General features: G+C 45.8%; 1 long non-coding RNA gene across 1 annotated transcript in view; it reads right to left on the bottom strand.

The window, feature by feature from the left end:
• Positions 1-918: 918 nt before the first annotated feature.
• LOC125912792 (uncharacterized) overlaps positions 919-10996 on the bottom strand; it is a 28393-nt gene continuing 18315 nt past the window's right edge. The window contains exons 2-3 of the long non-coding RNA XR_007454834.1: positions 6194-6396; positions 919-1152 (exon numbers count right to left, since the gene is read on the bottom strand). This is a non-coding gene — a long non-coding RNA (uncharacterized LOC125912792). The remainder of the gene's footprint in view (positions 1153-6193; positions 6397-10996) is intronic.

The raw sequence follows: 10996 nt of genomic DNA, 5'->3' as shown, positions 1-10996 counted from the left end.
TGAAACGCTTTGCATTCAGACTGATGTGGGTGTGAATCTTGGCTCTGCCATACCCTAGCCCTGTGATTTGGGCAAGATATCCAAATTTGTCTAAGTTTCAGTTTCCTGAACTGTAAAATGAGGGAATGGTGCTCATTCTGGAGAGCTGTAGGGAAAGTCAAATGAGGCTGTGTACGAAAACATCCAGTATGGGGCTGGCACACAGCAAGGGGACTCAGGGACTATCGCTTCTCTTCTAACACCTGTCGTTGACACAGGAGATAAATGCATTCAGTACTTTGCCTGAGAAAAAGGGCCATGTGGCAGTAAGCACCTGGATGCTTCTATTTCTCTTTCCAGTCTTCTCCTCCTTTCAAGCTCCCTCCCCATCCCAGTCTCCAGTGGCTAGGGAGCACGATTATTCACACCCCAACTCTTACAAGCTCCCTGACCTTGGCAAGTCTCAGAGTTTCCATTTCTTCATGGGTCAAATGGGGAGATTTTTAAGACTAAGGACAGATCTGGAGATCTGACACCCAGGTAACCAATAATTTCCTTGAGCAGAGAAGGGGCAAACTTCTTTCCTTTATACCTGAGCCTATGGGTGCCCTTCCAGTGCTTTAGGTAACGGAAGGGGCATCTGGGAACCTGCTGACCTTCCTACCCGAGCTCACCCATCACCTTCCTCCCAACCTATATAGCCTGAGCCAGGGGAGAAAGGAGGCAGACATGCCTGGCTTAGCAATTTGGGGGCCCGTTTTGGGGAGGGAAGAATTTGTCGTGTATAGAGAGTGTGAGTGTGTGAATGTGAGGGGGTGTGTGTGCGCATATAAGCAGGGTAAACTGTGGGCTTTCTGCAACTTTCAGCTGCTCCAATTCTCCCGGCCAGCCTCTAGAGGCAGCTGCCACTTATGCCACAGGGTCTGGAACACACAACCGGTGGGACCAGAGGGCAGGATTCGCTCTGCAGCTGCTTTGTACCAATGCACGTTGGTGGGCTGGGCTGCCAGAAGAATCTGTTCTCGATCTTCACGCAGCTGATCTCCGCGCTCCCCTGTAGCGCATAGCCAGGGTCACACTGGAACACCGTGGAGTCTCCGGCTTCCCAACTGTCGCCGCTCCGGCTCCCATTCTGCGGGACCCCAGGGTCGTTGCAGGACGTTGCTGTGGACACTGGGATGAGGGAACAGAAGAAGTGGGGTTGCCCAGATGTCTGCCGGACAATGAGGCTCCAGCTCATTACCCTCACTGCCATCACCACGCCCACCGCCAGTGCCACTGCCACAATCTGTCACCTCCCACCGGCATCGCTGGCTGCAGCAACAGTGCCACCGTTTCTGTTCTCACCCCATTTCCTGTCACCGCCTCCACCGCCACTGGGGACCACCAGCTATTTTACCAGTAGTACCTTCACCTGTCACGAGATACCACGACTTAGGTGTGATTACACAGCCACGATTGTAGAAGTGAGTTCAATTCGATTTAATGACACAAGCCTTGTTCCATAGATAAGCTTTGAATTTTGTGTACATCATGTTGCCAACAGGAGTGACAAGGCGATTAAGTCTAAACTCCATGTATTCAATCAGAAGGGTCTGCCAACGGGTTGGGAGCAGGTCTGCCTGAGCACTGAGCAGCGGGTGTGAAGGGGCAGGGAGAACTGGAGTCCGGTGAAGGCTGTGTCCTCCCTTGCATGGCAAATGCCCAACCACCCATCAGACTGAAACCAAAGGGAAGTCTGATGTTCGTAGCAAGTGATAAAGTAGAGTTCAAAATAGATATTCGTAGCTGAGAGGTATCAAATATTCAAAAAACTCAGGAATGTGGGAGATGTTCCCAGGCTGGTAATCTAACTTCGCATACAACAGACCACGTATTCTAAAAGCGAATGTCAAATGAATGGCGGAGGGAAGAATAAATAAAAGGATGAACGGATGAATGAATGAGTGAACAGACGCAGCATGAGAAGACACACCAAAGGACATGATGGAAGAAAAAGTCCAGAGAAAGATTCGGGGACAGCTGCAAGCTCCAGCTGCCTACACAGACCCCACCTGTGTCATTGTTCAGACTGTGGTCAGCCGGACCCAGGGACAGGAGGCTCTGGAGGCCACAGGATGCACAATGGTCATTTGCTTGGAGGGTCAGTTCCCCCACCCCAAAATTTTGGGAAAAATAACATGCACAAAACCAAAGGAATTTATTGTGGAGTAGAACGTAGAATTCACATTAGTTCTTCAGCAAAAACGTGAAGCCTCAAAAAGATTTTAGCCTCTTAACAGCCTCCAGATCTGCAGGTGGATATACACGCACTCTGTTCTGCTCTTTTCAATGGAAAAGCTCGAGAAGCCCGCACCCAGGGCAGCTGTACACACCAATAGCACCCATTATTAGATCTAGGACTGTGTGGACGAGCCTGGAGTTAGAGTATCTGATACCTTATACCCAGTAACAATACACAATAAACTAGGGCCCACAGTCAGATCTGGCTCTATGCCTGTTCTTGTAAATAAAGGTTTATTAGAATATGGGCATGCTCATTTGTTTACATATGCTATACTATCTTCCAGCCACGTCTGTAAAAGTTTCCAATACATCAAACTCAGTCCCCTCCCCACTTCTCCCCAGGACCTTTGCACCTGCTGGCCCTTCTGCCTAGAACGAAGGTGCCACAGAGTTTCCTGGGCCAGCTCCATCTTGTCACTCAGTTTTTAGCTCCCATATCACCTCCTCAGACAGGCCTCTTTGATCGCATTCTTCTGGGCTCAAATCTTGACCCCCTTCCACCAATTTTGTCACATTATCCTGTTTCACTTGTTTCATTGCACAATCTGTAATAATCTTGCTAATTCGTCTGTTTGCTTCTTTATTGTATATCACTTGTGCATCTCTGTGGGAACAGAAACCTCGGCTGGTTTGCTTCCAACTGTCTCCCCAGGGCCTAGAACATTACCCAGCACACAGCCATGCTCGGTAAATATTTGTTGAATGAATAAATAAATGAACAAATCATCACCATCTGACACTTACTGAATTTATTTATAAAGTCAAATAAGAATCAATCTTCTTCCTTCCCAATTAAAAACAGCCTTAGCTTTCATCTCTAGCTCTACAGTGTGCTGTACACATGGAAATGATACCCTGGAAGAAAAATAGCTCACTGTTCTGACCATATTCAGAAAGATTATTTATATGGGAGGCGACAGAGTGCAATGATTAAGAGCCTAGGTCTGGGAATCAGACACGGGGGTTTTGATCCAGTCTGTGCTGCTTATTAACTAGATGACCTTGTATGAGAAACCTCTCTGGGCCCCAGAGCCCATGTCTGCAACATGGATTAATAATGGCCACCATATTCTAAGGTTTCCGTGAAAATTATTAGCAGGGCACTTTAGCGTGGAGCCGGCTCAGTGGGTGGCAGTGACTACGCTTCCCTCTCCTTCAGGGTCTCCCTGACCTTCTTTGTTCCCACTTTCTCTCCTGAATGCTCCTGAATTCGAGCTGCTTGGCAAAGCCCCGGGGAAATGCTGGATCCATGTGGTTCCGACAGGATGTTAGATGTTACACAGTCGTGTTTACTTAATAAAGCCAAGCCTGCACTAATCGTCTCTGGCATTTCTGTACAATCCTCCGTCAAACACACACTATAAAGTTAACATGGGGTGAGCCATTCTCCCTTCCCCAGAGTAGTCCTGGTATTTGCTCACTGATGGCAGCAACAGGGAAGGTGACCTTTCCTGAACCTCAGTTACACCCAGACCCTGGGCCAGGTGGTCTCAGCCTTTCTGGAGCCCAGGCTAGATAGCTTTGCCCACTCCCCTCTCTGCAGACCTACGCGAGGCTCCCGACAGCTTGCCTCAAGACACGCTTGCATTAGAGAAAACCAGCCATTCGTGTGTTCAGGTGGTCACGTGGCTGTTAATTCAGGAAGCAGTGTGTGAGCGCCTGTGGCCTACGCTGTGGGGGAGTCTGAAGGCAGGACCTGGCCCTGACTCTCGAAGAGCTGCCTGTGAAATGGCAAGTAGGTGGCCACCTCCAGGCCAAGGCAGAGTGTCTGGAGTTGACAATGTGCTGAAGAAGCAGAAGTAAAGTGCTAGGGGTGCCACAGGCCACAGCAATTTATTCTGAACGGAGAGATTAGGAGGAAGTGGCACCTGACAGGAACCTTGAAGGGTGAATTTTACGTCTACGGGCTGGGAGTGGCACGAGGAAGCAGAATGGGCTGCTGGGCGAAGGCACGGCTCACGAGAGTGCCCAGGGACTCTGTCCCATGTGGCCACACTGCACGTGCAGTGGAAGTCAGATCATGCAAATCTATGGGGGAATTTTCAGTGCAATTAAGAGGAGTTTTTTTTTTTTTTCTTTTCCCCCCCGCCATAACCATTAGCTGGGGCACAGTCAGAGAAAAATACATGTCTGGTTTAATTATTCATGGTCCTCCTTTCCCCGGAGAGTGGACTGAGCTGTCTCTTTAGCGTTCTCTCCTCACTTCTGGGGGATCCTTTATAGCATATCCCAGCAGTCTCCAAAGTCTGTCCCGTAAAATGCTAGTCTCTTGAGATGGTCTAGGAAAAAGTCATCCATGGTGAAATATGTTTGGGAATTGTGACCCACTAGATAGATACCTTCTGAATTTACCTGCCTTAGCATACTAGAAGTTCTCAGGGGTCCCAAATTACAGATCGCCTCTTTAGGTCTGCCTTGACCGAAGCACCTTCTCAACGTTGCTTGATCATGCAAAGTTCTTTTTCTGGCAACATCAATTAACAGTCCATGGAACTCCAGGGAACAGATGTTGGGAAATGCTGACCTAAAATGATTCCCTTGCTGCCCCGTGGTGGGAACCTAATCTTAGATGAGATCCGTGTTACTCCATGGTCCCCAGAGAGTCTCTGTGGTATTGACAAATGGGTGCCAGGATTTCAAGTAAGAAGACTCCCAATGAGCCCTGCAAGGAGCTATTCCTTGCTAGGCTGGACACTTGCATGAGTGTTGATCGGGCAAGTTAATGAGTATAAAGGAACATAATCCTGGAGACCCTCATCTCCCCTACAGACTGTTGAATGCTCATCTCCATGGAGAAAACAGATGCACACAAGAGCTGGAAGTAGGGTCTGTGACACCATTACAGCCTAACTGGTGCCAGAAATATACCTAACCACCCTTAGTCAGTATACCAACCAGGTGAGACTGTGGAGGCAAAGCCGTGGCAAGGGGTGCCACACAGGCTTGCTCCGGAATCACCATGGAAAGCACCCCCCCAACACACACACACAGTGGAGTAAGGAGATGGTAATGAAGACAGCTGCTGTATAATAAACATAAGCATAAACCGAGGCAGAGTCACTCGTGCAGGGAAATGAGTGACGGAAGAGGCACTTCAGAGGAGATGAGACGATGCATCACAGGGGGAGGCAGGACCAATACATGAATTATCTAATACTGGGACTTGGATGTTGAGCATTGCCCATTTTTGGTAGCTCTTTGTTATGCTCCTCCATAATTGGCTACTATAGTACATAATTAATCGAATTTAGATGACTCATGTTTGGCTCCCAGTCCTTATGGAGATTTGCACTAGACTAAGAACCAGCGTGTGAGGCATGTCAGAGTGGCTCTTCCATGATCGAGCCCCACATCACCATCACCTCGTGCCTGCCTGCCCCCTTCCACGCTCCCTTTGCTTCAGCCTGCACATCTGGGAGCTGTTATCCTGCCTCTCTACTTGTGCACATGCTCTTGGCACCTAGGATGCCCTTTTCTCTCCTCTTTTACATCTAACAGGGACCCACAGATGCCCCCAGGTCCTACTCCATGGCACCTCCAATTCCACATCATCATCGACTACCCCCTCCTTGAAACACTGCCTTTCCCTCATGCTTCTGGTCTGAGCTTGGACACTGTGTTTCCTGGAACATCTTCCTTGATGTTCCAAGGTGAGCATTATAGTTTATATTTCGCCCTCCAGATACTCAACAATTTGCATGTTAGTGTCTCTTAGGCTGCCTGCCTGTCTTCGCCTGCCGAGTGAGCTCAGCATAGATATCTGAACAAGTGCTAACCGGGTCCCAGGCACATAGCACCTGCTCAATGAATATCTCCACACAGTGGGGGAGGGATGGAGGAAAGGAGGCACTGGAGAGGGTTTGGTGGGGGAGGCTGGAGTCGTGCTGCAGGACAGATGGAGAGGGATGGGCAGAAAGTGAGCACAGACCTGAGAAATGAATGGCAAACCCCTGCTTGCTGGTGAAGAAGTCGGTGCTGAACTGCAGAACGACCGAGTTGAAGGTGCTGTGTAGGTCCTTGGGCAGGGCTGCACCGCTGAGCTCCTTCAGCAGAACCCCACTCTCCACAGGCCCGTCCCAGATGCGTAGCACGTCATGGACCTCCTCCGTGTCAAACACCAGGAAGTGGAGCCTGAACGGAGAGAAGAGGCAGGCAGTCACCCTGGGCCCAGCACCTTCTTCTCAGGGGCTTCCGGTCAGAGAAGGTCGTAAACCTAAGAAAGACTTGCAAGAAGGAAGAGAAAGCAGTGTCCGGCAGCACGGCTTCCATCCAGTCTGCTCCTCCCACTGGGGGGTCCCTAACAGTGGGAGGGGTGGTGGGGTGTGGCTTTTGTGCAGCTTATTATTATGAGCTTCATGTTGCCACTGTCGAACCCCACCCGTCTCTCCACGGCACACAACAGTCCCCAGACATCACTCCTGAGTCCACATCCATTTCCCAGACTGTGAGGGGGATGCCGAGAAGGCCTAGATCCAATCAAAATCCCAAAAAGTCGTTTTGTGGATATCGGCAAACTGAGCCTGAAGTTTATATGGAGAGGTGAAAGACCCAGAACAGCTACACAATATCGAAGAAGAATGAAACTGGAGACTGACACTACCTGATGTCAAGACTTCCTACAAAGCTGCAGTAATCAAGGTGGTATGGTGTCGGTGAAGGAATACATGAGTGGGTCAATGGAACAGAATAGAGAGCCCAGCAATAGACCCATGTAAATACAGTCAACTGATCTTTGACAGAGGAGCAAAGACAGTCTTTTCAACAAATGGTGTTGGAACAACTGGATGTCCACATGCAAAAAATGAATTTAGACTTGAAACCCTTCTAAAAATTAATTCAAAATGGATCACAGACTTAAATGTAAACATAAAACTATAAACTCCTATAAGACAACATAGGAGAAACCCTACATGACCTTGGGTGTGGGGACGACTTTTAAATGACATGCCAAAGGCATGATTCGTGGAAAAAAACCACTGATCAGCTCCACTTCCCTGAAATTAAAAACTTCTCTTCTGCAAAAGACAATGTCAAGAAAATGAAGAAAATGAGCAGACAAGCCACAGACTGGGAGGAAATATTTTCAAAAGACATCATTTGACAAAGGACTGTTATCCAAAATATACAAGGAATTCTTTTTTTTTTTTTTTTTAAGTTTTACTTATTTTGAGAGAGACAGAGACAGTGTGAGCAGGGGAGGGGCAGAGAGAGGTAGGGAGAGAGAATCCCAAGCAGGCTCTGCACTGACAGTGGGGCTCCAACTCATGAATCGTTGAGATCATGACCTGAGCTGAAACCAAGTCAAATGCTCAACTGAGCCACTCAGATGCCCCAACATACAAAGAATTCTTAAAAGTCAACAATAAGAAAACAAATAACTCTGATTTAAAAATGGGCCAAAGACCTTACCAGACACCTCACCAAAGATACACAAAATGGGGAATAAGCATATGAAAAGATGCTCCACATCATGTTACCGGGGAAATGCAAATGAAAAGAGCAAAGGGATGCCACGGCAGACCTCTTAGAATGTCCCAAAGCCGGAACACCCAACAACACCAAGTGTTGAGGAGGAGGGAAACAGGAACCCTTACACATTGCTGGTGGGAATGCAAAACGGTGCGGCCACTTTGGAAGATGGTCTGGACATTTCTGACAAAAGTAAACATACTCTTCCTACCATACCATCCGGCCATCATGTTCCTTGGTGTTTACCCAAAGGAGTTGAAAACTTAGGTCTGTCCAAGGACCTGCACACAGACGTTTAGAGCACTTTTATTCATAACTACCCAAACTTGGAGGCAACCAAGATCTCCTTCAGTAGGTGCACGAATAAACTGTGGCACATCCAGATGATGGAATAGTATTCAGTGCTAAAAATATATGAGCTCAAAAGGCATGAAAAGACATGGAGGCAACTTGAATGCATACTACTGAGTGAAAGAAGCCATTTCGAAAAAGCTTCACATTGTAGGATTCCACCTATATGACATTCTGGAAAAAACAAAACTATGGAAATGGTAAAATAAATAAATAAATAAATAAATAAATAAAGTGCTTGCCAGGGGCCAGATGGCTGGGAGGGATGAATGAGTGGAGCACAAAGGATTTTTAGGGTGGTGGAAACACTCTTAGGGTACTATACTGGTGGATCCATTTCATGGTACATTTGTCCAAACCTATACAATGTACATCAGAGTGAACCCTAATGGAAACTACGGACTTTGAGTGATAATGATGTGCCAGTGTAGGCTCATCATTTGTGACAAATGTACTACTCTGGTGTGGGATGTGGACAGTGGGGGAGGCTGTGCATGTGTGGGGGCAGGAGGCAAATGGGAAATTTCCGCACCTTTGTCTCAATTTTACTGTGAAACTAAATCTGCTCTACAAAACTAAGTCTTAGGAAGAGGTGTATGTGTGTGTGTGTGGGCGTGGGTAAAAGTAAGGGGTTGTTGGGGTGACAGCTGTGGTGGGGAGAGGGGTGAGCCTACTTCTTGGTCTCTAGGAACAGAACTCAGGATATTGGCTACACATAGGCTTGGTTTAGATAATCTCTAGGGATTCGAGGAGGCCAGGCAGGGGTTTCCATGTGGAGGGTGACTGCAGGCCACAGACAGAGCTCCCAGAGCAGGGTAGCTGAGTAGGAATCCTGAATTCTTCCAGGACAAAATGTTCTGGTTGCCAAAGCTACTTTGACTACTAGTCTGGGTGACTCTCTTCTCTCTCAATCTCTTTTATTATCAAGTTGTTATTTTGGAACAGTTTTAGACTTCTAGAAAAGTTGCAAAGATAATATGGAGAATTCCCATAGACCTCTCACTCTCTCTCCCATTGTTCATGTCTTATATTTCCCGGATACATTTGTCACAACTAGGGAACCAAATCAGTGCATTATTATGAACTCAGCTTCAGACTTTATTTGGATTTCACCAGTGTTTCCACTGATGTCCTTTTTCTGTTCTAGGATCTAATCCATTTATCACTATCTCCTTTAAAAAATTTCTTTTTAAATTATAAAAATAAGACATGCTCAAGGCAGAAAAAGACAAACAATATATAGATGTACTGAATTTTTAAAAAGTCTCTTTCTTACACAAACCAATCTGTTCTCCAAAGCTTTTTACTTGATATTAGTTTTGGTGTATATCCTTCCAGACTTTCAGTGTTGCACACTTGCCTTTTTCCCCCAAAATGGGACCATATTTTACATAATTTCATGTCACTTTTTTCACTTAAGACTCTTTTATGTACCTAATATGTACAGTTCATTTTTTTTCTCTACAAAAATGGACATGGTTATATTTTGCTATCTCACAAAAGACTGCAAGGAGTGCTCCTCCCATCTTCAGGTAGCTTTGCACATTTCTGTTAATATTTCAGTCGATTGTAGCAAGAATTTTGGGGGGAAGATAGGTCATAGTTAACAATTTTTGATAAATGCTGCTAAATTATTCTCTTAAGTGATCATATTGATTTATATTCCCACTAAACAGCATTCATAAGACTCTTCTCTCTAAACTTTACCTCATCAACATCAGATATTACAATGTTGTAAATATATTCTATATTAAATACTTGCCCATCTGCTAAGCCAAAATGGAATCTCACTGGTGTTTTAAGTTTACATAATTTAGTTAGGTTGCATATCTTTGCATATATTCATTGGCCATTTGTATGTCTTCACAAACTTTACCCATCTTAATTGAGTTACTTGTCTTTTAAAATTCTATTTACAGTTAACTGTAACTCTAGTATAATTTTTATTTATTATTTTTATACTTTTTGATTTGTTTTTCATACATTGCTAATATTTTCTCCTAGCGTCTGGTATCTCTTTGCCCTTTAAATTTTGTCCACAGTGTCTATTTCAGTGTAGGGGTTATTCATTTTATATAATCAAGTGTGGTAATCTTTTTCTTTAAGGATACTGGGGGTCATGTTATGCTTGGGCAAATCCGCTCCTTCCCACAATGATCGGACAGCAAAACTTTAATATTTCCCCAGACTTTGTTAGTTCTATTTTTTGAGGTTTTCAGGTTTATTATGTTTCCAAATGGACACTCAACTGTCCCACTACCTGTCCCACTACCACCCGTGTTTTGACTATCAAAATGCTCTGTTTACTTCCTCCTATTTATTATATAGTCCGTGCTTAGTTTATTCATTTGTTTACTACCTGTCTCCCCAACTAGAAGACCGTTTTCATGAGTGTGAGAGCAGGTATTACTCACGACGGTAGGCCCCAGTGCCTAGGATGTGCCCGACAACTTTGGATGGTGCTCATGAATACCTGGGGAAGGAGGACACTTGTCGCTGAATAATCCAGGCTCCCCCCATGGGTTTGAAATGCTATAGGTTTGGTCATGAGTCCGATTCTAGACGCTCTCCTTAGTTCCAGGGCCTTCCTCCTTTGTCTACATGGATGCTTCTTGTGGTACTATGAACATGCCTCCTCAACTTACTTCTGTTTTCTTATTTCATATTTTGATATTATTTTTTTTAAAGTTATTCTGGTTGATTTTAAATACTATTTTTAATGTTTATTTATTTTTGAGAGAGACAGAGCATGAGCAGGGGACGGGCACAGAGAGAGGGAGACACAGAATCCGAAGCAGGCTCCAGGATCTGAGCTGCCAGCACACAGACTGATGTGGGGCTCAAACTCAAGAACTGTGAGATCATGACCTGGGCCAAAGTCAGATGCTCAACGGACTGAGACACCCAAGTG

This window comes from Panthera uncia, assembly GCF_023721935.1.
Source record: "Panthera uncia isolate 11264 chromosome C1 unlocalized genomic scaffold, Puncia_PCG_1.0 HiC_scaffold_4, whole genome shotgun sequence".
NCBI classification, from domain to species: Eukaryota; Metazoa; Chordata; class Mammalia; order Carnivora; family Felidae; genus Panthera; species Panthera uncia.
This window is presented reverse-complemented; position numbering and strand designations above follow the sequence as displayed.